A 20858-nucleotide genomic window follows, 5' to 3' on the forward strand; every position below is an offset into this window, starting at 1 on the left:
AGTAGAAACAGGGTTTCACTATGTTGGCCAGGCTGGTCTCGAACTCCTGACCTCAGGCAATCCACCTGCCTCAGCCTCCCAAAGTGCTGGGATTATAACTTGAAGCTTTTCTAAAACACAAGGCAATGTTGCCACATGGACAACACGTGGGCCACAGCTTTGCAAGTACCAAAGCAATTCTTACTAATATCCTCTACCATTTCATTGCTGATGCACAGCCTGGGGTTGGATGTGAAGGAAATCTGAAGGCAGTAGACAGACAGCTATACATTTCAATGGCAAAGTTTAAAAATGTCACCTATGGGTGTTCATTCCATCCATTTTTACTGAACTCCTGTTAAGCACCAGGCTCCGAGGATGCAATGGGCAAGCAAGACAGACATATCCCTGCTCCCTTAGATTTTATGGTCTCATGGTGGAATAAGTGTATTGACAATTATAATGCAGACTAATATGTGGGGTGATAGAGGGAGCCCAGGCAGCTAAGGGCCCATAGACAACTAATCTCAAGCTAACCCAGACATGTAGGAATCTTGGAGGAAGCGACATCTAAAGGAACACCAGGAAGATGAACAGAACTTCATCAGGTAAACTGGGGAAAAGTGTGGAATGTGGAGGGAGGGAATGGGGGGACAGAAAGTGCCATTCAAGAAGCCTTGCATGTACGAATGTCAAGCACAACAGAGAACACAGCAAGTTTGAGGAACTAAAAGCTGTTCCTTTTAGCTGAAGCACAGCAAGCTTGTTCACATGGAGAGGTAGCTGCCAGCTCTTGAAGACCCTCTCCGGCCACTGGAGAGAGTTTGGGCTTCATCGGGGGGCAGTGGGGAGCTAGGGAAGTGCCTTAAGCCTGGGAGGGACGTGCCCTTTAACTCATGTAATTTTCCACATTAGAGGGAAGTTGGAGTGCATCCAACCTACTTCACTTAATAGGTGAGGAAACAGGGGTGAGGCTCCTTGCCTAAGATCATTCTTCTGTTAGTTGCAAAACTAGGACCAAAAGGCAAGCCTCTGGATTTCCAACACAGTGGCTTCAAAAGACCATACTGCTCTCCTTTATACACAAATAGAACTCAGAGGTCGGAGTTATTTTTGCCTAAGATCTAACCAAATATATATGTAATAGTCTTTTCTGTTTTTAGGCAACTTGTTCCTGAAGGTGAAAAGACAGGGAAGGAACAACAAAGAGAAATACGTCTTCCAAAAAACTATACCATCTGAAATAATATGCCCCTTAGAATGAAAATCTGACTTATTGGGATTTTCATTGTTAAGTATTTGTAATCACTGAACTTGAAATCCCAAGGATCACGGTGGAAAATGGAACATTTTTTAAAAAGGAAACCTCGGTTCTGTTTTTAAACCCATCCTCCACAAACACCCCCACAGCTTTTCACACTGAACCAGGGAAGAAATGTATGTATGTATGTATGTATGTATATATATATATATATATATATATGTTTTTTTTTTCTGAAATAGCAATTTGAATTGGAATTAGTGATTTAAGATCAAACCACAAGAAATTATGGATTCTGAGCACGTGGGAAATAAGGTGAGATCCATAAAGGCAAGCAAAGGCTTCCACAAGTCCTTTGCTGGAGCTTGAATAATGGGGCTTCTCCACAAATTGCCCTTATTAGGAATAGCTGAGAGATTAAGTAGAAATTTGTGGGCCCTAGGAAACCACTCCTTATGTCTACAGACACTCCACAATGTCTCAAATGTTTTCAAATTATTTACCCTGTAAGGTATAAAGGGCAACTGTTATTCCCTGTGTTGCAGATATGGTGACCTCTGTGGAGCAGAGTGGTGAAGTGACCTGCTCAGGTGTCTTAAGGTTAGAATTTGGTGCAGCCTGACTTCAGCCTGGTCTGAAGGCCTACCAGGCTGGATTTCAATGAGAATTGTTTCTATTTTTCTTTTCTCTTTCTTTCTCTTCTTTCTTTCCTTCTCTTCTTTCTTTCTTTCACTTTCTTTCTTCCTTTCACTTTCTTTCTTCCTTTCTCTCTCTCTCTCCCCCCCCCTTTCATTCTTTTTTTTTTTTTTTGAGACAGAGTCTCACTCTGTCACGCAGTCTAGAGTGCAGCGGCAGGATCGTGGCTCACTGTAGCCTCAATCTCCCAGACTCAAGTAATCCTCCCACCTCAGCCTCCTGAGTAGCTGGGACCAAAGATGCATGCCACCACACCATCTATTTTTTTTTTTTTTTTTTAATTTTTAGTAGAGATGAGGTTTCGTTGAGTTGCCCAGGATGGTCTCCAATTCCCGAGCTGAAGCAATCCTCTCTCCTCGGCCTCCCAAAGTTTTGGTATTACAAGTGTGAGCCACCGCTGGGCAGATAATTGCTTCTTTAAAGAGCCCGAAACGGCAGATAAGCCTTGAAGAGAAAGGTAACTGTCCTCTCAGTGCTTCCTGTCACCTATTTGTCCGTTAGGCAATTCTTCCAGAATGAAGTTCAGGTAGGCCCCTGTTAAAGAGGTGGCAGCTTCAGGGACTCTTCTCCAGGGAACTGGAAGGGAGCGGAAGAAGTTATTCTTGAGCGAAGGAGCCCCATCAGCGACCAAGCTCAATTGGTGGAAGGCCCCTTCCCCTAGCCCCATTTGCATCTTCTGTCACTTCACCCTACTCCTCCTCAGAGCACTTTGGGCTGTAACTGGACGTTTGCTGGGTTAATTTACACCTGTCTCTCCTGGCAGGTGATAAAACTCCAAGGGGGCAGGGACCCTGTCTTTTGTACACCAGTGCACACCCAGGTCCTGGCACGGTACTTGGAACAGGATAGGTAATCAATAAAGATTGGGTTGATAAAAGAGCACTTGGAAATCATGTGGGGCCAATGAGATCCGAACGCGGCCGAAGCTCTCGTCCTCGGGTTGCTGCAGGTGTGGTTCCCGGTGATGGAGGTCGTGGAAGAAGCCTTCCCTCCCTTTCCCGCCCCCAGGGCAGGAAGCCTGGGTGCTGAGCGGTCCTCCGAAACCGAGAGGCAGGTCCTGGGTGCGCCAGCGATACAGCGGGGAGCGCGGAGAGCCCCTCGCCGCAGCCATTTCCTGCCCTTTGTGTGACAGCCGCAGCGGCGAAGGGGCGGGGGCTGGGTGGGGGCGGAGCCGCGGCGGGCGGAGCAGCGGGGCCGGGGCGGGGCCGAGCGCGGCGCCGCGGAGCGGGGCAGAGCATCCTGCGCCCAGGCGCGGGGCCCTGCGGTAGCCTCGGGCCCCTCCCCTGGACCCGCCGCAGAGCCAGGTAAGCGGCCCTCGCAGGCCTCGGGCCGGGCACGGGGACCAGGATGCTGCCGAGGACGGGGATGAGGCCGTGAGGATGCGCGAAGGGCCGCCCCCTCTCCCGGCCCGCGGGGGGCGCTCGGCGCTGCGCCCGGGCTAGCGCGAGGCCTGGCCTCAGGCCCCACGCGGCCCCTTTCCCCCTGGGGCCCACCGTGCGTCCCGCGGCACGGACCCTCTGCCCGGGAGGCGCGGGCACATCGCGGAGCTCCGGCGCGGCGGCGGGGGAGCCGCAGCAGCAGGTGCGCGGCCTGGGCCGGAGCCGCCAGCCCGGGAGGAGGCGGTGCTAATCTCAGGGACCGGAGACACCTGCAGCGGCCGCGAGCCCGGCGGCGGCGACATCCTCGGGTCCAGGTACTGCAGAGCGCTGGCCCCTGCCTCTGCCCCCCTGACCACCGTCACCTCCCCCAGGGCCAGCGAGAGCCGCCTGGGCCCGCCTGGCAGCCGCCTCGGGCACACAGAACGTGTGATGGGTGGGGCGAGGGGCGCAGCGTCGATGTTTGGGGGCGGAGGGCTTTGATGAGAGAGGAGCAGGTCTGACCCGCTTGGAAGCTTTCTGGCCTACACTAGCATCGCTCACCAAGCTGGCTGCAGGCAGGGTGGAAGTGGGGGAAGGGGATGAGTGGGCTGACTCCTGGGGGAAAAGGTTGTTTTTTCTTGAGCTCTGAAGAACCAGGAAGATGCTTACCTGTCTGTTGTGGCGTCTGCTTTTCAGGACAGCCGTACCCCTCACCCCAAGGAACAGCCCACCTATGTGCAAAAGAAGAGGAGGAGGTGCTCTCTGCTTGGGGATGGGGGCAGGTAGCATGGTCCACGGAAGTATGGCCCTCTATATCCAGAACCCGGCTGGAAAGGACACTGACAGCCCCGGTGCCTCCCCAGAGCAGGGAATCTGATTTTGACCTTTGCTTGCCTACTTTCCCCAGCACAGTGGAAACATTCACCAGGGCTGATGAACCATCAGCTGTCCTTCCAGCTAGGCCAAGAATGGGACAAGGATCTTTTTCTGCTAGTTCCTGGGTGCCTGTGCCCTCAGCATGGGGAGGGAGAGAGAGGCAGGCCTGCTGGCAGGAGGGGCAAATCAGGAGAGTGTCGGTTCCTGTGTTCCCATTTCCTGCCTCCTGTCTGTGTCCTAGTTAGGCCAGTGGGTCTCACCTTACTCTTGGATACAGGCTGTGCCAGCAACCTGGTCCCTGAGATCTTAGAGGGCAAAAATCAGGTCCATATCTTTGAGCAGGCCTGTGAAGGCCTTGACGGTTGCTTTCTCCACCATTAGACCCTCTCTGTGTGGCCCTTCTGGGGGCCTCCCACCTCCACTTCCATACAGTGCCCTGCCCTTCCCCCAGTCTCCAGTGTCAGAAATGGTTTTCAAGAAAGGAGCCAATGATTGTGTTTATCTTGAAGAGCTAAATACAAGAGAAGTTCCCATTTGATGCAGAGCAGGTGCTTTACAAGTCATTTGACCGGAAAAGAAACAGAGGATGGAGGCATTTTAATGAGAAACAAAGCTTTAATGGGAAACACTGTAGAAATATTTGCTATCACTAATGGTGGAATTTCAAACAGTGAGCTGGAAGTGGAGGTGGGGAGCTGGGTAGTTCTTTTGGGAACAGGTCCCTGAAATGACAATATCTAGCAGCTGTCTGCTCTGTATTTGGCAAGGGCAGCTTTGGCCCTGCGGGCAGGAATGCTGTAAGAGTGTGTGTGCATGCATGTGCGTGCGTGCGTGTTTGTTTGACTGGTCAGGTGTTACTGTCACCAGAAGGCATTTTTTGAGCACCCAGTGTCCACTTTCAGGGTGAGAAACTTGTGTACACAGGGTTCCTTGTTGGCATTGGCTGCCCTTTGCCAAGGCAATTATTAGACCTCAAGAAGAGAGTGTTGTTGCTTACAAAGTCAGTGCCTCTAGCTAGTTGTGCACACTGAGCCTCTGGCTGGGGGCATTAGCTCTCTGCTCACTAAGCTTCTTTATTATATTTCCTGGCCAGTTCTGACCGGTTCTGTAAGCACCCAAGGCTGCCTTGTTCAGTCCCTGCTGGAAAATGAAAAAGGAAAAACTTGCTTTAGGCATTAGGCCAAGAGTCGGATGTACAACCCAGTGGGATTGGAGAGTTTTACTCAAATCAGATGCTGGCCCAGAGAAGGAAGTAGACATGAATTCAAAAACTGGTAAAAGGCCCCAGGAGAACACTACATGTCCCCTCTGATAAATCACACCCTCTCTGATGTTCAGTGGGCCTCTGCTGCTGTCATCGACGAGAAAGCTGAATGAGATGATGAATAGACAACAAGCTAATTAACAGGAAAAGCGCTCCTGGAAAACAGTACGGGTCCCAGTCCCTACATTTAAGGATTGGACTACACTCTCAACGCAGCTTCTTTGGACCAGTGTTGGCCCCAGGGGTCCACCAAGAGCGTCACAAAATGGCCTTTTGTAGCCTCCATGTGGCCACCATAACAATGAGTCTGTTTCTTTACTGGCAAGTATTAATTATTCACTTGTAATTGACAAAGCCAGATATCAGTCACCTCACTGGAGTCTTTATGAAAGGCTTTTGGTCCTGTCATTCTGAGGAGCAAAACCATGCCTAGGGCAGGGGATGGCCCCGGCATCAGTGGTGAGATGGTGGGAGAAGAGGGGCAGGCTGCTGCCTTGTAGGCAGTGAATGGAGGCTGGGGAGGAACTAGAATATCTTTGGACGCTCTTACTACCCGAGGGGTGCATGAAAGTGCCGAGCAGAATGCTTAGCACATAGTAAGTACTAGCATATTTATATATTTATTGTTATAATGTACTAATTACATAACCATTAAGAATTTGACTCATGTATGTAATCAACCCTTGGCTGTTACCAGCCCCTCTCCCTCCAGAGCTTTCCTGAATTTTGCTTTTTTGAGGGAAGTTGGTCTCTGTGACCAGTAAACCCAGCCCCAAGTTTACCTGCCGAAGGAAGGGAAAGTTAAGAGTGATAGGGCATGAAGTGAAAGGCTTCAGGTGGGAAGTGCTCTTAAGTAGTACAAGGGAGGTGGGTGGAACTTGAGCAGGCAGGGAGAAGTGGGAGGGAACAAGCCAAGCAGAAGCCCAGGGCCGTTCTCGCATTTCAACACGTAGAGTTAAGGAAGGGCCTCTTCCTCTGTGAGAATTCAGCGTTTTGCAACCATCCAAAAATGTTAAGGGCATGCTTTGCTTCCAGGGCAGACAGAGCAGCACAGTGAGCCTGGGACACAGGATCCCTGACTTGCTGTGTGCCCTTAAACCAGCCACTACCTCTCTGATGTTCAAAATTGAGCAATGGAAGGCAGCCTGCCCAACTATTACCTGCCTGTCATCATGGAAGCCTGTGGATGAGGTAATGTCTGTAAATCCCAGTCTGAGAAAAAAAGACCATGGAAATAGAGAAGGAGCCTCCTGAATGTGTGACTCTTTGGGGTAAATGCCCTCCATTCCTTAAGAAACAATTTATTAATTATATATTGTGTGTCACTTTGAGAAGACGGATCTGTGGCCTCTCTGTACTGTTGAGCCAATGGGAAGCTTAAAGGCACTTTGTGATTCACAGATTCTGTCAAGGCCCCTGGATGGCCTTGTCTGTACAAAGACACTTCAGAATTCAGTCAGTGGGTATGGGACGCCTCCCAGGATGCAAAGAGCTTAGATATTGGCTTTCTAGCCGTGGCCATTATGCTAAGGGCTGTGTGTGATGTACCTCAAAAAATAGCCATTTAAGTCATACTTGGGTCCTGGCAACAGAGCGTGCAAATTCCTGAAAGAAATCGTTTTGAGAAGGCAGAGCTTGAGCTCAGGCAGAATTTCTTGCAGGGATCATTCTGGTTGCATGGCATTTTGATAGACTTTGGGCAACTCAGATACAGGCAGTGAGAGAGGGAAGTAAATAGGACCTTCTGGCGAGATGCCTGAGAAAGACCCAGTGATGACTTCATCAGTAGACCTTTTGATTCTGTTTGCATCATTATTTGGTCATTGTAGAGCAATGGTTCTTAGGCTTTAATCTCTAGGTAAAACAGAGGTGTGTTTAGTCTGTCCATGTTCTATAGTCTCTGTTTTCTAAGTAAGGCAGGAGGTGAGGTCCTCTGCAGGAAATAAAGGTGATGGACTGGTTAGGAAACTTCAGGAGACTTCAGGGTTTGGAACAGTTGCCTCTGTGGGTGGAATAAGAAATCAACTGGGGAAGAATGAGAGAATTGTCTAACTTCAGTGAAGGCCTGGCTGAGATCAAAGAGAATTTGCAGGGCTGACCCTCAGAGAAGACATGCAATAACTCTTAAGGAATATCTGAGAACTATTTTTTATTTGTGCTTTTAAAATATGATGCTTTAAGATTTGTTTTGGCAAGATATGAATGGCAAGATAAGAATTCAGGACTAGAGGTCAGCCCCCTATCTCCAAGTCTGTTATACTTCCATATGGGAAAGAGAAATGAGGACCTGCTTCTTAGGGTTTGAAGTGAAAACTATATGACAGAAGGATTTTCTAAAGAACTCTCCTCAGATTCTTATATTGATAAGGCAGCCTTGGATATGGGACCTTAGAGAAGCATGATATTTTAACTTTCTTGTTAATTTTTTTAAACCAGAAGTTAAGAATTTTGGTCATTGGCTCATGCATTCAACAAATCATTCATGAGGTATTAATTAAGCAAGTAATTCCTGGTGTGTGCCTATCTCTGTGCTGGTTGCTATGGGTCAAACTCAGATAAGATGACTATCCTTGGCATTCTTAGCAATCCAAAGAATTAGTGAACTATAAAGCAGTTTGTCGTGCAGTTAAAAACTGTGAACTCTAGACTGTGAGTGCTAAGTGAGTGAGAGAAATGAAGGCCATTATGGGGCTTGGCTGGTCAGACCTTTGTGGAAAAGCCATGTCTTGATGTGGGCCTTGATAGATCGGTAGGATTTGAGAAGGAAAGAAGACAGTCCATAAGGGAGTGGAGACAGTTTGAGCAAAGGCACAAAGGAAGACTATCCTTGGACAGGTTTATTATGCCCTGTATACCTTGGCCACAGAGAATGGTCTGCATGATCCTTAACACGTGTCTTTAAGGAAGCCCTTTGGATGGAATGTCTCAACTGTAGTCGTGGTCATTTGCTTTAGAGTTGGAAGGGTCCTGAGAGAGGCCCAAATCCAGTGATTCTTAACTGGTTGCTGTTGTGGTTTTTTTAGTACACAAAATGGACAATGTTGACATGCTCAACACATCAGCCCCCACGGCCAACCCCCCAGCTCTGCTCCATTCCTGCCACTCCAGGGAAGAGATGAACATGCAAGCAATAATATCACACATACAATATGAACCCTCGCCTCACATACAATAAAATGTACCTTGTTTGCAAACCTCAGTGCTTAAGCTATTATTAGCACAAGTTACCCGCAATAACCTTCACAAGGCAGGTTTGGACATCATGGTTGAGAGAGAACCAAGGCTAACCTCCATATTTTACAGACAGAGAAATTTGCCCTTTTAGAGTGAGTGAAAATGTGATTTGGGGGCCTTTGTCTTCATACTGAGCCATGTTCGAGTTGTAGTTTCACATCGATGAAGCTGAGTTCCACGTGCTCCGATCTGGTGGCCAGACCTGAAGTCCTCCTCTTTGTTTCCGTAGCAGATGCATGGCTTCCCTTTGTGAGTTTTAGCAGGTGCATCTGGGAGGCAGCTCCTCTCCCCACATACGCGTCATGTTGGTGTTCCTCATATGACAGCCCCAGGGCCCCAGCAGCAGCAAATCAGCAAGCCACCTTGGTGGCATGACTTCCCCTCCTGAGAGCATGAGGCCGTTCCCCTGAGCTGCTGGTAGCTGCCTGGTTTGGTGTCACCAGAAAAGCTGCCTCAACCCTAACAACACAGGAAGCAGCTGGGCAAAATGGCAAACGAAGGGGCAAGCCCTTTAGCCCCCACCAAGACCTTTTTCTCTGTCTACTCATAAACAATGAGGAGGATAGGCCTTCTCCAGTGGCCCAAGTCGAGGCTGACTTGACTTCTCGGCTCTGACTGCAGGTCCCCTGTGTGGAGAGAAGCTGCAGGTGATGGGGCCTCTGGTCCCAGAAGACAGGCAGCAAGGGACTGAAACAACAAAGACCACCTTGCCAGTCAGTGCTGGGTACCAGCCAGGTGTCTGAACTGCTAACAAGGAGACTTTGGGTGGTTGTCTTCTAAAGCAAATTATTAAATTTTGATCAAAACAATATATACAAATGTTTTAAAAAATCAAATAATATTGAAAGCCTTATAATGAAAAACAACCATCCAGCACCCACCCTCCCCTAGAGGCTGCCACTTTCACTGTTTCTTCTAGTAGCTGCCTCCCAGATCTCTAAATGATATGCTTACACTGCTGTTTCTTGATTTATCTATTCTGCACATTGTCTATTTACTTCCTGCTGTGATGGATGGAGATTTCGCTTTCTTACACCATCTCCCTCCCTCCCCTGCCCCCGTCTCTCAAGATAGGAAGAGCTCTATTTTAACCTAAATCAGGTTTAAAGTGTCTACATTATTAATATATATAAATGATCGTCACAGACAGCCAAGTAATGTCCTTTGATTATATTTCCTTTCTTAGAGGGCTTTTCATTTTGCTGCAGAATTTTTGTTGCAATACTTGTCTTTTTCTTTTATTTATCTATTTATTTATTTTCAGATGGAGTTTCACTCTTGTTCCCCAAGCTGGAGTGCAGTGGCGCGATCTCAGCTCACTGCAACCTCTGCCTCCCAGGTTCAGGTGATTCTCTGCCTCAGCCTCCTGAGTAGCTGGGATTACAGGCATGTGCTATGACACCTGGCTAATTTTTTAATTTTAGTGGAAATAGGGCTTCACCATGTTGGTCAGGCTGGTCTCAAACTCCTGACCTCAGGTGATCCACCTGCCTCGGCCTCCCAAAGTGCTGGGATTATAGGCACGAGCCACCGTGCCTGGCCCTGTCCTTTTCTTTTAAAGCTCTGTGTCATATGAGTTATAATATTGTAGTCCCTTGTCTTCTCAGGAAGTGCAATGTTAACCCTAGCTCCACCCCTAACTAGCCCAGTGACCTTGCACAAGTCCCTTCTCTTTTCTGAGCCTTGGTTTCCTCATCAGTAGAAAGAGAGCTAGACTCCCTTCTTGTTCTCATTCTAAACCTCTGAACCTATCACCCCACCCACCTCACAGGCAGTAATATTATTACTCCTCAGATAATATTATCTGAGGAGTCTTTATTCTATGGTGGGGCAGCCCCAGGACCTGACAGATGGCAGAGAAACCAAAACAGGCAGGGGCAGGGGGAGGGAACAAATAAGCTAGCTGGGCCTGCCCTGTATGGTCTAGTTCACCCCTGCAGTTTAGAGGGCTGCTCTATGGGGTGGTATGGTTGTATCTATTACTCTTTTCCTCCCCTGCTATCCCTGTTGGTTTTTGCTCTCCGCAGCCTCTGCTTGTAGGGGCATCATTACAGTCCCCAAACTCCCCAAGCTCCTACTCCACCCCCAGCTCTCTTTGTACCCCTTCTGCTTATGTTACACTCAAAGTTTCCCAAAAAGTAGTTATAAAAATACTAACTTTTGGTTACAGCTTTATTGAAATATAGTTTGCATACTGTACAATTAACTCATTTAAAAAATACAGTTCAAGGCAGGCACGGTGGCTCATGTCTGTAACCCCAGCACTTTGGGAGGTCAGGGTGGGTGGATCACCTGAGATCAGGAGTTCAAGACCAGCCTGGCCAACATGGCAAAACCCTGTCTCTACTGAAAATACCAAAATTAGCCAGGCATGGTGGCAGGTGCCTGTAATTCCAGCTACTCGGGAGGCTGAGGCAGGAGAATCGTTTGAACCCGGCAGGTGGAGGTTGCAGTGAGTGAGATCATGCCATTGCACTCCAGCCTGGGGAACAAGAGTGAAACTCTGTGTAAAAAAAAAAAAAAAAACACAGTTCAGTGGTTTTTAATATATTCACAGAGTTGTACAACCCATAATCATAGTCAGTTTTAGAGCATTTTAGCACCCCAAAAAGAAACCTCGTGGCCTTTAGCAGCACCACCTATTTCCCCCAACCCCACCCCTTGGCAACCATAGATTTGCCTATTCTGGGCATGTTTAATAAATGGAACAATACAATACAGGGTCTTTAATGATTTGCTTCTTTCGCTTAGCATAATATTGTCAAAGTTTATTCATGTTGTATCAATATCAGTACTTAATTACTTTTTATGGCTGAAAAATACTCCATGTGGCTATACAATTTTTTGTTTATCAGTTGATGCATATGTTAGTTCTGCTTTTTAGCTATTACAGATAATGATGCCATGAACGTCCATGTACAAGTTTTTGTGTGGACATGTATTTTCATTTCTCTTGGGTTTATGCCTAGGAGTAGAATTGCTGGGTCAAATGGTAACTGTGTGTTTAAAAATTTGAGGAAATACCAATCGATTTTCCAAAGTTGCGGCACCATCTTACATTCCCATTAGCAACGGTATTCCCAGTTTCTCCACATCCTTGCCAACACTTGTTATTGTCTGTCCTTTTCATTATAGCCATCCTAGTGGGTGTGAAGTGGTATCGATTTGCATTTCCCTAATAACTAAGGATATTAATCTTTCTATGTGCTTATTGGCTATGTGTATATCTTTGGAGAAAAATCTGTTCCTTGACTATTTTTAAAATCAGGTTCTCTTTATTAATGAGTTTTAAGAATTCATTTTTTAAATTTATTTTTATTTAAAAAAAATTTTTTGTAGAAACAGGGTATCACTCTGTTGCCCAGGCTGGTCTTGAACTCCTGGCTTAAGCGATTCTCCCATCAACCTCCCAGAGTACTAGGATTACAGGCATGAGCCACTGTGCCCAGCCAAGAATTATTTACATATTTTATATACTTAGCAAATACATGATTTGCAAATATTTTCTTCTATTCTGTGGACTTACTTTCTTGATGGTGTCCTTTGAAGAACAAATTTTTTTATTTTGATGTTTAGTTTATTTTTTATTTTGTTGCTTGTGTTTTTGTTGTTATTACATAATTCAAGGTCACAAAGATGTACTCTTATGAGTTTTATAGTTTTAGCTCTTACATAGATCTTTGATCCATTTTGAGTTAATTTATTATATATTACATTATTTATACCTCACACCATAAAACAAATTTTGCATGTGGTTATCCAGTTGTCCCAGAATCATTTGTTGAAAAGAATATTTTTTCTACATCTCTTGTCAATTGACCATAAATGTGAGGATTTATTTCTGGATTCTCAGTTCAATTCCATTAATTTATCATTGTTCATTGTCTATCTTCATGGTAACACCACACAATTTTGATTACTGTAGCTTTGAGTATGTTTTGAAATCAGGAAGTGTTTGAGTTTTCCATTTTTGTTCAGTTCCTCCCACCCCCAAGATTGTCTTGGTTATCCTGAGTCCCTTGGATTTCCATATGAATTTTAGGATCAGCTTGTCAATTTCTGCAAAGAAGCCAGATGAGATTTTGATAGAGATTATGTTGAATCTGTAGGTTAGTTTGGGTAGTATTGCCATGTTAACAATATTAAGCCTTCCAGCCTATGGGCATGGGATATCTTTTTATTTATTTAGGTCTTCTTTAATTTTTGCAACGAGGTTTCATTGCTTTCAGAGTGTATGTTTTGCACTTATTTTGTTAAGTTTATTTCTAAGTATTGTATTATTTTTGATGCTACTATAAATAGAATTGTTTTCTCCATTTTATTTTCATATTGTGCATTGCTGGTATGTAGAGATACTACTGATTTTTGTATGCTGATATTGTATCCTACAAACTTGCTGAACTTGTTTATGACTTTTAATAGTTTTTAGTGGATTTTTCTCGGATTTTCTAAATACAAAACTATGTTATCTGCAAATAGGAATAGTTTTACTTTTTCCTTTCTAATCTAGATGTCTTTTATTTAATTTTCTTGTGTAATTACCTTGGCTAGAACTGCCAGTACAATGTTGAATAGAAATGCTAAGAGCAGACTTATTTGTCTTGTTCTTGATCTTAGTGAGAAAGCATTAAGTCTGATATTAGCTAAGAGTTTTTGTGGCCACTTATTGTCAAGTTGAGGATATTCTCTAATCCTAGTGTTTTGAGTGTTTTTATCATGAAGGCGTTGAGATTTTGTCAAATGCTTTTTCTGTGTGTATTGAGATGATATGGTTTCTGACCTTTATTGGTATAGCTTATTACATTAATTGATATTCTGATGTTAATGTTAATCCAATCTTAACATTCCTGGGATAAATCTCACTTGTTCATGGTGCATAATCTTTTTTATATGTTTCTGGATTCAGTTTTTTTGAGGCAATTACTTTTATCGAGCACTTTCTACCAGCCAAGCCATTTACATGAACTAACTCATTTAGTTTTCAAAGCCTATGAGATAGGAACTATCATTATCCCTTATACCAAAATCAGGAGAGTGAGGCTCAGAAAGGTTATGTCTCCTACTCAAGGTCACACAACTAGGTATTGGCAGAGGTAAGATTCTAACTCAAGCTATCCAGTTCACCTCCACACTAAAATGCCTCTCATATGGATATCAGTGGTGGACATGGGATGATTTTCAGATAATACCCAGACCTGTGTTTATGTTCGTTACTATGTTTTTTATGGCTCCTCTGTTTATGGCATATAATATTAGTTTTCTCTCTGTGATTGTGATATAAAGCTTCCTTCTAAAATAAAAAGTGGCAAAAAAGAGAATCTCTAGAAAAAAATATTAAGTAAGAATTATCCTGGCAGTTTATGGATATGAGTATGTATTCTATGCTGATTTAAATTATCTGTATGGTTTTTTTTCTTTCTTTCTTTCTTTTTTTTTTTTTTTTTTGAGACAGAGTCTCGCTCTGTCACCCAGGCTGGAGTGCAGTGGCTCGATCTCAGCTCACTGCAATCTCCACCTCCCGGGTTCAAGCAATTCTTCTGCCTCAGCCTCCTGAGTAGCTGGGACTACAGGTGCGCACCACTATGCCCAGCTAATTTTTGTATTTTTATTAGAGATGAGGTTTCACTGTGTTGGCCAGGCTGGTCTCGAACTCCTGACCTCAGGAGATCCGCCCATCTTGACCTCCCAAAGTGCTGGGGTTACAGGCGTGAGCCACCGAGTCTGGCCTTATCTGTGTAGCCACCAAGTCCAGCCTTATCTGTGTAGCCACTGGGTCTGGCCTTATCTGTGTTATTAATAGTGAAGGAGAAGGAATGGAAAAACTAGAAGTAAGGACATGGCCAACTTCAGGTCGTCTCCTCTCTCCTACGTTGTCAGGAGATTGAGGTGTATTCATGAATTCTTTCATTCAGTACTTCCCCAGTGCCTAATCTGTTTGCAGCACTCTGCTAAGGTCTCTGCATTTTCAGTGATAGGTAAGAAAATGGTCCCTGACCTTGAGGAGCTTTCACATGCATGGTTCTACTCCAGAGAGGGCATGTTATGTTTTATTTCATGGGCAAACTCAGATTGATTGCTGGTGGCTTCCTGGAGCTCAGTATTTCATGAGGATTCTGAAGCTGTCTGTGGACTTAGTGGAAAATAGAGTCATTACCAATTAGCAATGTCTGCCCTGACATGGGAGGAAGAAGTAGCAGTATTTGGGTTTTATTCTGGGGCCAAGAAAACATCATAGAGTGCATTTACACAAACCTGGATGGCATAGCCTACTACACACTTAGGCTATATGGTATATAGCCTATTGCTCCTGGGCTACAAACCTGTATGGCACGTTCTTGTACTGAATACTGTAGGCAATTGCAACACAGTGGGAAGTATTTGTGTATCTAAACATAGAAAAGGTACAGTAAAAATATTATATTATAATCTTATGGGAACACCATTGTATATATGATCCACTGTTGACTGAAACATCATTATGAGGCAAATGACTGTAAATTTTTTTTAATAGGAACAATCTAAATCTCCCTTTTATTTATTTTTATATTTATATATATAATATTTCTTTGTACTAATATATGTATACATATGTGTATATATATGTATATGTGTGTGCAGTATGTTTGTGTGTGTGTACGTATACTTATATAGCCTCTGGCTGGAGCGCCATACGGACATGGAAAATATTTCCTGGCCTCTTGATGTTCATGAAACACAAAGGTGACAATTAGCTAATCTTTCTAGCTTGGCAGAGTTGTGTTCTTCTTGAGGAAGGAAAAAGCAGCCAAACTGGGAAAAAAATATGCTTGGCACCTTTCAAAAAGGTACAAAATCAGGTGTGGTCTAGAAGAAAAGGCATAGAATTGGGAGTCAAGATATCCTGTTTCTACCCTACCTCTGCCACTAGCAGACCATGTGACCTTGAATAAAAGTGTTTACTTCTCCATAACACAGTGTCCTCAGAAACACAGCAAAAATTATACCTGCTGAATTGAATTTGCAGGATAGTTGTGATTGAGAAAATCAATGTGAAAGATCTATAGAACTGAGATATTAGTGTAATAATAATAAACCTTCCTTTTTTTGGTAGGAGAATTGTTGCAGTATTTAATTCATCCTCTCTATTGAAAACAGGCCACAGACTAGCGAATGTTAAACAAAAGTATGGGAGGCCTTTGTTTAAGACTAAGCTCCTGTACTAGGCCCCTAAAAACCAGAGCAAATCAAAATGGAGTCACTCATGCTAAATGCCACTCTCTACCTAAGTCAGCATAATAAGCAAATCCTCTCTGTCTTAATCCTTACAAAAAAGTAACCTGAAGTAACTTGATGTTAACTTATCATTTATTTTTCTATTGTTGTGTTTCCTTTTTCCCACCTTACAAAACCCACGGTTTTGCTATTGCCCAGTGGGAGCTTTCATTCTATTGTATAGAAAGGAGGTGCTTCAATTCATAAATCACAAATTAAGGACAATTAATTCTATAAATTTATTGTAATTTTGTCTTTTGACACATCTTTGCTGGCTACTGTGTTAAGTATTCTACATGCTGTAGTTATATAATCAAAATAAACACTGAGGACAGGCAGTATTGTAAATTGTCACCCTTACAATGTAAGGAAACTGAGGCTCAGAGAGGTTAAGGAACATGCTATTGTTTATATAGCTCATAAGTGGCAGATGACAGATTCAAACCCAGAACTCAAGCTTACCCACTACACTAGCCTAATATTTCACTTCAGTAAAAAGTCTTAATATTTCATTTCTTTCCAGAAAATCAAACAGATAATGACAATGTAAGTATTTTGCTTATAGAGAAGCAGGGTTTAAGCTGTGAATGTCAGAACCTGCATTTCCAAAGCCATGTTCTCCTGGCAGTCATCCTGCATTTATGGGACCCACCCCGCTCCTGCTTGGGGTATGTCAGTCATGTCTGCCTGAGGGGGCACCTAAAGCCCCCCTTCTCAGAAGCAAATTGCTTGTGTGCCCAGTGTTATTATTACTTTTGGTGAAACCAGGCCACTGACTGAGTTTGTTATGAAGACACTGCATTTAAACCCATCATGAGTGCCCCCCTCACTGAGAAGCTGCAGCTGTGTTTGGTAAATGATGCTCCCAGAACACTGTTAACTTTTAAATATTTTATTAATTTCTTTTTCAAAATGATGAAATGGTCACATGTTTGTAGACCGAATATAAAGAATCATTCTCACTTGGAAGATTGCGTAACAGGCAGGACACTTGGGCAGGAAAGAAGTACGTTCTTATTTTCATTTATACCTCTGTTCAAATTTCCAGAATATTTTTCCTTTCTGATTGATTTGGATTTGGCAGTACCTACCAGCACTTAAGCTAAAAATGTCAGATTTCCTTCTCCCTTAGGCACTGAATGATCCACCAATGCTCATAGAAATCCACTATAGAAGTCGTATTTGCCAGGGGAGAAGAAAGATAGCATTAACATAAACAGACTGCTAATTTATTAGCTTTGTAGGTTGTTCACTTACTTATTGATTCTCTTCAAGGGATGTTCAGGGGTACCATTATGCTACAGAGGAAAATGTAATGGTTATTCTGGTAAATGAGGTTTTTTTTTTTTTTTTTTTTTTTTTGTGATGAAGTTTTGCCCTTGTTGCCCAGGCTGGAGTGCGATGGCATGATCTTGGCTCACTGCAACCTCCGCCTCCTGGGTTCAAGTGATTTTTCTGCCTCAGCTCCTGAGTGGCTGGGATTACAGGCACCCACCACCACACCTGGCTAATTTTTGGGTGTGTGTGTGTGTTTAGTAGAAATGGGATTTCTACTAAAGAAAAATTGACCAGACTGGTCAGGCTTGTCTCAAACTGTTGTCCAGGCTGGTCTCGAACTCCTGACCTCAGGTGATCCACCCGTCTCAGCCTCCCAAAGTGGTGGAATTACAGGCGTGAGCCACCACACCCGTCTGTAAATGAGTATTTTTTAAGTTTGAGTAGCCCAGAAGAAACCTAGTTACAGGAGAAAAAAAGGGAAGTTGGATAAGAGCTGGGAGCTTATAAACTGATCTAGGGGATTTTATGAAAAATTTGAAACATATATAAAATTGGATGGAAAAATACAGTAATCTCTGTGTATGTGTCACACACAATCTATAGTTATTAACTCACTGCTGAATTTGTTTCATTTCTATTCACTCTTCCCCCATCTAGTATTATTTAGAAGCAAACCCCTGTGTCCTTTTATCTACATTTTCGTAGATCTTTCCAGAAGATAAAGGGTCTTTTAAAACATAAACTTGATATTATCAAACCTAAATAAAATAATATATTTCCTTCATATTATCAAATATCCAGTCAGTACTAATTTTCTAATTTTCTCATAAAGTTATAATTTTATTTGTATGGTGGTTTGTTTGAAATAGGATCCAAATAAGGTCCACACATGTTAGTGTGTTCAGTCTCTTCAAAATCTATAGATTTTCCTCCCATCTCTCTTTCCTGTCTTTGTAATTTATTTGTTAGAGGTCCTGAGTCATTTGTCCAGCAGAATTTGTCATAGATTGTATTTTGCTGATCACATCACTGAGGTATAGCATGTTTTTCTGCCCTCTTATATTTCCTGTGAGTTGGCATCAGAGGCTTAATTAGATTCAGGTGTTTTGTTTTGGATCCAGCATTCTTGGTGCATTTTTCCATCATTAAGCACATAATATCTGATAGTCTTTCATTTAGGGATGTTAGCAGTTGATGATGATCAGTGCCTAGATCCATTTGTTTGTAGAGGTTGGAAAACAAGGATATTATCATTTTTCTGTTAAAAAGGAAAAAAATACTTTTATGGAAAGAAACATCCATCTCTTCTATAGTTTGGTTATCTAGTGGTATAGTTTATTTAGGAAAGACAGGTTAAATGTTTGCTTTTATTTACCAATTCTCAACATAAAGGTTGGTTCACAGGCTCCTCTAACAGTAACAAAGTAATAAAAACCAAGCTTTTATTAGATGTCTTTGTGATCCATCAGGACTCTTCCAGCACATCACTCAATTTTAAAATCACTTGGAATAATAGTCCCTTTCTGTGGAGTTACTCCAACAGTACAACATATATACATATATACATTCATTTGTTTCATTTTACTTTTCGATTTGGGGGCCACTTTTTATAAATTTAAGTTTTATTATATAAGTATATAAAATGTTTTGATGTTTTCAAAGTCAAATCTACAAAATAAGGCATATTCAAAGGATTCTAACCCCTATCTCTTAACTGTTTTCCCTTCTTTTCCTGTTCTCCATAGGTACTAATTTTTAAAGTATATGGCTTGCCTTTCCATTGTTTGTTTTTTAGGTAGAAGATGTGTGTGTAGACATCTGCAGTCCCCTCTCCTGGGTAAATGAGCGCATGCTCTCCATACCATGTCCTGGAGATCACCTGTAGTTGCATGTAGAGAGGGTCCTCACTCCATTTTCCTGCTGCTTCGTATTTCCCTGTACAGTGGCACCATAGTTTATCCAGACAGTCCTCTGTTAATGGATGTGTTAGGCCGTTCTTGCACTGCTATAAAGAAATATCTGAGACTGGGTAATTTATAAAGAAAAGAGGTTTAATTGACGTCACGGTTCCACAGGCTGTACAGGAAGCATGGTGCCAGCATCTGCTCAGCTTCTGGGGAGGCTGCAGAAAGCTTTCAATCATGGCAGAAGGCAGAGGGGTAACAGTTATACCATATGGTGAAAGCAGGAGCAAGACAGTGGGCAGTGTGGGGGAGGGAGGTGCCACACTCTTTTAAAATGACCAGATCTCCTGTGAACTCAGAACTCACTCATCACCAAGGGGATGGCCCAAGCCGTTCATGAGGGACCTGCCCCCATGATCCAAACACCTCCCACCAGGCCCCACCTCCAACATTGGGGATTAGAATTCAACATGAGATTTGGGTGAGGGCAAGTATCCTAACTATATCAATGGATGTTTGCTGTTTTCAGTTTCTGCTATCACAAGTAGTCCTGGTGTGAATGGCCTTGTGCATATATCTTTGTGTATTTTTGTTAATGCATCTTTGGGACAGATTCCTGGAAGTGGGCTTGCTGGTCAAAGGGTAAAATGCTTATGGAAGTTTGTTAGATATTGCCAGATTTCCTCCCACGGGAGTTGTGTCATTTTTGCCACCCCTACCAACAATGTTTGGGAGATCCTGTTTCTCCATAGTCTTGCCAACAGCATGTGTAGTCAAACTTTTGGATTTGAGTCAATCTAATCAGTGAGAAATGGTGTATCCGCTTATAAGTTTCATCTGGATTTTCCTTATTGAAAATGAGATAGGACACCTTTCAAATGCAGTCTTCCTGGTCCCCTGGTTGGAACCCAGGCATTTTGTTATTAAGAAGCTGTGCACATGATTTTTTGGCACAAGCAGGGCCAAGAACCATTAATGCAGAGTGTTTGAAAACACCTAGCATAGAGGTTGGTATGAAATAAACCTCCACTTATCAAGTGTAATCTCAAAATGCGAGCTTGAGCCCTTGGAAGGAAGTATGTAGTAATGAAGCTGACTTTAGACGATGGAGCTGGACAAACCTGGGTCAGCCCTCCCTCTACCACTTGCCAGCACTTGATCCTATGAAATTAAATGCCGAGGTTCTGTTTGTTCATCTATAGACTGGGAATAATCATAGTACCTACCTTTATAGGGCGGATGCAAGATTGAAATAGTCAAGTACTTAGCATAGTGTCTGACACAGAGTAAGGGCTAAAGAAATGTTTCACTATTATTATAATTGGAATTAATGAAGAGAATTACTAGGGCTTTGGAGGTTGAAGATCATTATGCCCAGTAAAATCATTACTCCCTCCTGTAAAATGGACTTAGTAGTAGTGTAAGAAGGAAGACAGTCTTTTTTTTTTTTTTTCTTTTCTTTCAATGGATCAGTGAAGTGGTTTTGCTGTAGAACTGAATGCCACACTTAGAATTGTGGGGGAGAGAAGAGGAAGAAGCTTAGGTGTGGAGAGGACCTGAAACCACCCTAGGAGACCAGCCTTCTGCAGAGGGCAGATGGGGAAGTTACCTCTGGGCTCAGTGAGCCCTCACTGGATGCAGCATTTGCTGTTGCCGTGGTACTTGATGGGAAGGTGTGTTTGAGAACTCGGTGAAATGTGAATCTAGTTAGCGGCACAGCAGCCAGTGAAGGCTCAGCCCCAATCTGCCCTCCCAAC

The 20858-nt window shown here is 43.5% G+C and overlaps 1 protein-coding gene across 5 annotated transcripts in view; it reads left to right on the plus strand.

The window, feature by feature from the left end:
- The first annotated feature begins 3137 nt into the window (after nucleotides 1–3137).
- Nucleotides 3138–20858, plus strand: part of CYFIP2 (cytoplasmic FMR1 interacting protein 2) — a 131984-nt gene continuing 114263 nt past the window's right edge. For 2 of the 5 annotated variants that reach the window (XM_024246704.3, XM_063723899.1), the window contains exon 1: nucleotides 3296–3629. The gene's annotated coding sequence lies outside the window, so the exon portion shown is untranslated. 5 annotated transcript variants of the gene reach the window in all.

Source organism: Pongo abelii, chromosome 4, assembly GCF_028885655.2.
Source record: "Pongo abelii isolate AG06213 chromosome 4, NHGRI_mPonAbe1-v2.0_pri, whole genome shotgun sequence".
NCBI lineage: Eukaryota > Metazoa > Chordata > Mammalia > Primates > Hominidae > Pongo > Pongo abelii.